The sequence below is a fragment of the Spinacia oleracea genome, chromosome 1, assembly GCF_020520425.1.
Source record: "Spinacia oleracea cultivar Varoflay chromosome 1, BTI_SOV_V1, whole genome shotgun sequence".
Classification (NCBI taxonomy): domain Eukaryota; kingdom Viridiplantae; phylum Streptophyta; class Magnoliopsida; order Caryophyllales; family Amaranthaceae; genus Spinacia; species Spinacia oleracea.
Window position 1 is genome coordinate 84,541,571 of NC_079487.1, and position 6,343 is coordinate 84,547,913.

Here is a 6,343-nt window from a genome sequence, read left to right on the forward strand (position 1 = left end):
CAAAACAACCCGTCGCTCAGCCCTAATCCCGCCCAAAACCCCCAGACACGCCCCACAAAAACTCCCCTGCTTTCACACCAAAACCGTGCTCCACTCTCCTTCTCTCTCGCTGCTCCTCTGCCGCGAACCACCCGCCATCACCATCGCCTCCGGTGTCGAGTCACCCAGCCACACTCCCTTCCTCTGCTCCTCCCTTCGTGCTTCCCTTAGCCGTGCACCCTCCCCTGTGAAGGAAATAATGCCCTTGGTCCAAGTATGCATATAATACTAAGTCTAATAAATGCAGTTCAGTATTAATTAACAAGTTAATAATTCAGTGAGATCAAGTGAGCTGAATGCCTAGCTAGAGGTCGCTTCAGTTCAAGTGGAATTAATGATATTAATCCACAACTTACTCTTGACTGAACCCGTAAGGTCACACAAATAGTACGTAAACGGATCAAGTATTTAATGACATTAAATACTCCATCTATGGATATTCGGAATCGACGGATCTTGGTTTCAGTGGGAGCTGAGATCGTCACAAGCAAGAAATGAATACTCCGGAAATGATGATATTACCGGAAACGAAAATATGGATCGCATCGGAAATATAAATATTATCCAAGTCGTAGATGTTGCCGGAAACGGAAACATGGTACGTATCGGAAAATATTAATGGAAATGGAAATATTGCCGGAATCGGAAATATTGCCGGAAATGGAAATATTGTCTGAATCGGAAATATTATCGTAATCGGAAAATAATTCCGGAAACGGAAATATTAAATATTTGTTCGAAACGGAAATTAATTCCGGAATCGGAAATGTTAAATATTGTTCGTATCGGAAATGAATTCCGGAATCGGGAAATTAATCGGAAGCGTATCGTACGAATTAGCATCGGACGAGGCCTGCCAGACGAAGGCCCAGCACGAAGCCGGGCCATCGCCCAGCAAGCCAGCGCGCCACAACGCACCAGCCAAGGCTGCGACCAGGCCCACCGCAAGGCAGGCCCAGCGCGCGCCAAGGCTGCGGCAGCGTGCGGGCCTCGTGGCAATGGGCTGCGAGTGCTCGCGGGCTGCGCGCGCGCGCATGGCGCCCCTCGTGGGCTGCTCTGCGTGCGTGTGTGTGTTTGTGTTCATATACGAATCCGAAAGCTATCAGGATTCGATATATGATTAAATTCCTAATCCTAAAAGGATAAATTAATTAACGGTTTTTTCATGAAATGCCCCTGAGGTTTCACGAAATGCACCAAATACACCCGCGCGTTTCAAAATACATAATATACCCCTATTTCTTAAAAAAATGCACCAAATGCCCTTGAATACCTTTAATGACTAACGGCCGTTAACTCCGTTAGTATTAACCTCTAATTGCCTCTAATTAACTCTAGCTAACAAATACAATTGAATTTGAAGCCCAAAATTGAAGAAAAATAAATCTGAAAATTCAAGAACAAAACCCAAAAAATTGAAGAAGAGAATATGAAAATTTGAGAGTTTAATACCTAAAATCGAAAATCTAAACTATAAATTGGAATTCTAGTGGCTCTAATCTCTCTCTAATTTACCCAAATTCTGCTGTTTTTCGCCCTTTGTTGTTGTTGTTGCTGCTATTATATACTCACGAACAACCCAGCTGCAAAATCTAAAATAGGAAAACCAACAAAAATTAAAATCTGAAAAACATAAAACAATTCCTGCTGCGCTATTCTCTATCTCCTCTAATCGCAGCTGCTCCCTCGAACCAAAAAGAAGAACATAAATGCTGAAGAACAAATTCTAGAACGAAGTTCAAATTTGTATTGGGCGAGGTAGAATAACAGCTAGGAAAGAGAATAGCGCAGGGTAGTTAGAATTAGATTAGAGAATCAGAAACAATTCGTAGATTAGAATGAATTTCGTCTTTAAATTTTAATTTCTTTTTCGATTTTGTTTTCTTATTTTCGTTCTTGGGGTTGAGTTCTTCTGCAGGAAGAGATATATAGCAGCAGTAGCAGCAAATAGGAGAGTAGAATAGCAGCGATTGGAATCGAGGGCAGCCAAATCAATGTCTGTCAACTTGACTTTCCATTCACGAGAGCAGCAAGCACAAACACAACCACCACCACCAATGGAGGTCCAATCACCCATCAACACCACCTCCGCTTTCAACACTGTCTCTCCTCTTCCGCCACCCTCAAAGCCTGAAACCACCCCTCCGCCCTTAAAGCCTGAAACCACCCCTCAGCCGCCAGATCCTAAAAAATCCGCTCCTGAACCTCCCGATTTCGTCACCGTCCCAAGCTACTCAAGTAACCAACATATATCATGAAGTACATATCTACATGAGTTAGCAATTGATGTTTGATGAAGATGGTTTGAAGAAGGAAATATTGTGGTTGGGTTCACCATTTTGATACCCAGAAAAAGGCGTGAGAGGAGAGTGAGAGGAGAGAGGGGAGTTAGAGTTAATTAAGGTTCATTAGGTGTTAATTATGATTAATTAGACTAATCGGTATTTAATTATGGTTAAATTAGGATTAGTTAGATTAATTAAGAGTTAATGTTAACGGAGTTAGACTTCCGTTAATTCTAGGGGCATTTGGTGCAAATAAGTTTAAATAGGGGTATATTATGTATTTTGAAACGCGCGGGTGTATTTGATGCATTTCGTGAAACCTCAGGGGCATTTCATGAAAAAACCGATTAATTAAATAAGAGTTCTACTAGGATTCTAGTTTAATTAATTCGTATCCTAGTGGGATTCCAGTTCCTTTTCCATACCTCTATAAATAGGTGCCTAGGGTCATAATTTATAGAGACAATTGAAGTAGTCTAAAGGTAAGATTTTGAAGAAAAAATCAGCCATACACTTGCACCTAATAGCCGAAATTCCTAAGCTACCTTAAGGGAGATTCTAGTTGGTCAAGCTTAAGGCGGATCCGGACGTGCTGTGGACTATTTACGGAGGGACGACACTTGGAGTCCTAAAGACTTGTTCTTGTTCGGTTCGGGCGCAGCTAGGGAGGGCACGCAACAAAGTGTATGCATCTAAACTATGCTAAATGATTATGTGTAAATAATATGCTTTCCTGGCTTTATGGTTTTTCCGCATGATTTATGTTTTATCATATGAATCATAACCTAACAGTGGTATCACGAGCCTCTTATTATTTTCATAATCTAAATTGCATGAACATGATTAAATTTTAAAAATTTGCAAGGAATGAAAAGGGGTGATTAATTTTCGTAATTGTTAATTAATTGCAAATTGCGTTTATTTAATTATATGTACGCAGTTTTTTGGCAGTTTCTTCGTTACTCATCCAAATCGAGTGATTTTTGTGTCAATTCCGCATGTAAAAGGCATTCTAAAATTTTGACAAAAATAGTTATTTTTCGGCCGAACCCAGAATTCCCAAATTCGAAGCCTAACTATGACTTTTCGGAGGTGTTAGTTTTTCGAACACAAAAGTTTGTAAATTTAAGATGTTAAATTAAATATTTGCGATTCTTGTTGATAAATCTTGAATTTTTGATTGACCTACAGTATATGTTTAACAAGTTTGAATGCCTAGCCTTGTTAATTATACAACCTAATTTGTAATTATGATTAATTTGTTGAAATTCGAATAATTTAGAATTAATTTGATTTTCATAATTAATTAATAATTTAATTAGGTACCAATTATTAAAAACCACCATAAAAATTGTTAATTTATGTTAAATTTTAAATTTTTATGACCTAGATTTGAATCCATGTTAATCGGAAATCAATTAATTAATAAATTTTCGATTTTTCGCCCTAAAATTATGAAATTAATATGATTTATTAATTTGTCATTAATTTTGGAAATAAAAGTTTTAAATTTTATGAAATTCGCTCATAAAACTTGCACGCACAAAGCAATGGACGCTACGTGTTACCCTTAAGGAGTGTTGTATAGTGCGGGCATGCGACGACGAGCAAGGGAGCTCGTCGCACATGCGGTACGAATGCAGCGAGCAAGGCGAGTAGCACGCGAGCACAAGGCAGCAGCCCTGCCTTGCGTCGAGTGCTGTGATGATGCATGGGCGGATGGGCGAAGAAGCAAGGCGAGCGAGCATGACAGGCGCGCGCGCGCGGGCAGCGAGGGGTGCCTCGAAGCACGAGCGCTGCCTCGCCCAGCCTCGCCAAGCAACTGCTGCGCTACGAAGCAGCGAGCGATGCTGCGCGCAAGCGTGGCTCGGTTTGCTGCGTTTGCGCGTGGCAGCTGCTCGTGCCTTGCTGTGCGATCACTCGTGAGGGGCGATGCTGCCTCGTGGACATGACGGGGCATGGGCGCAAGCCCATGGCCTCTTCTTGACCCGATTGATGCGCTTTGAATTTAATTTTTAATTTTCAGTTCGGAAACAATTTTAATTAATTTTAAAATTCGTAATTTAAATTTTTTTCTTGGATTTTAATTTTGAATATTATAATTATTATAAATTTTATTTATACTAATTATTTTACTAAAATTAAATCTTGAATTAATTTAAATTCGTTTAATTCAACTGAAATAAACTAAATTAATGGATTCGATTATAAATTTATATGAGCTTCAAATTTTAATTAAATTTGTATGTTTCCGGTTAGACTAGAAATACATTTTTATGTTTAAAATTAGTAAAGCATATGAATTTATTGGTTTAAGTGGGAGCATTTTTAGTCATAAACTCTTGATTAGGTCTATAAATCCTTTAAGGTTAAACAACTTGATTAGAATTAATAAGGACTGAATAATTGGTAGATTATTGGTGCCTTTAATTAATTGCTGCAAATATTTATGTGATGCATAACGTGTTTTACTAACCAGCTATGTGGGCCATTCATGATAATGAATGGGTGAATGGTATATATTGTATATGTACTGTTTTGCAGGTTATGAAGTGACTAGTATGGCCCAAATAGGATAGAAAATATGGTCTGCGTACCATTAATTTGAATGTAATTGGTCTAAAGTACCAAAATTGTTTTTTAATTCAAATATGGTCTGCGTACCATCAAATAGTTGTAATTAGTTTAATTATAGCTTATCCTATTTGAAGAAAATGGCGCCTCCCACGGTGAAATCCAAGACGAAGTTACCATTTTCGAGACGGACTTTGAAGTTGAAGCTTCAAGATGAAGTCGGGCCATACTAGATCACATTTATCTTATGCATGTTTTAAGTTATTTATTGCTTTTAAATATGTCTTAAATATGCATGAGATCAAAGCTTGATTATGTTGCATGATTAAGGATTTTAGTTCACTTAAAATCTAACCAATTCAACATAGTAAGAGCCTTAAGTTCCAAACTTAAAAATTGAGTTAAAAGGTGCCATGCCAAAATAAACATTTGCTTGGATATCCTTTACATGAATCTAGTAATAGTTTTCGCTCGGCGAGGTGTTACTTATTGGTCCTAAAGGGGTAAGGTAAACAAATAATTGTGAGTACATGTTAGTTTTGGTGAAACTCAACGATATAAGTAAGGAGTCCTTTTATGTCGTGGCAAAATCGATAGGTTCACCTAATAAGTTCTTAGACGTACCTATCAACCAAGAGTAGTTTCTAGACTATTAGCAAAAGGCTCTTGCTTACCTAAAAGATTTTAGAATTGAGTCTAAATACATAATGTGCTTAATTCTTCAATGGATTTTAGGGTCTTGGAATCATTTTATTCACACCTGCCGGAACACATAACTTGAATAAAATGCTTAATGAACATTGAATTATGCATGTATGCTAGAATTTAAGTTTATTAAGAGAAACTGTGAATGCTTATTTATTTGTTTATTCTTTTCAATTGTAGTTTTAACTATGGCAAACAACAATTCATTCAACATTTGATCAATTCTCGAAAAGGAGAAGTTGAGCGGGAAAAACTTCCTTGACTGGCAAAGGAACTTGCAAATAGTTCTTATGCAGGAAGAAAAAGAGTATGTCCTGGAAGAGGCGATGCCCGAAGCCGCAGGCGAAGGGGTCACTCAGGCAGCCCTCAATCGTTGGATTGATGCCAACAAGGATGTGAAATGTCTAATGCTTGCAACCATGAGTGCAGATCTACAAAAAACGTTCACCAACTCAGATGCTTTCACGATCATCAGTGAGTTAAAGAACATGTTCCAAGATCTGGCTCGAGTCGAAAGATTCGAGACTCATAGGCAAATTCTTGAGACCAAACTTAAGAAAGGCGAGCCCGTAAGTCCACATGTTCTCAAAATGATTGGACTCATTAAGAATATGAGTCGGCTGGATCAGCAATTCTCTCAGGAAATGGCTGTAGACACCATCCTCCATTCTCTTCATAGCGGGTATGATCAGTTCAAACTGAACTACAATATGAATAGTCTGGACAAAACGCTCACTGAG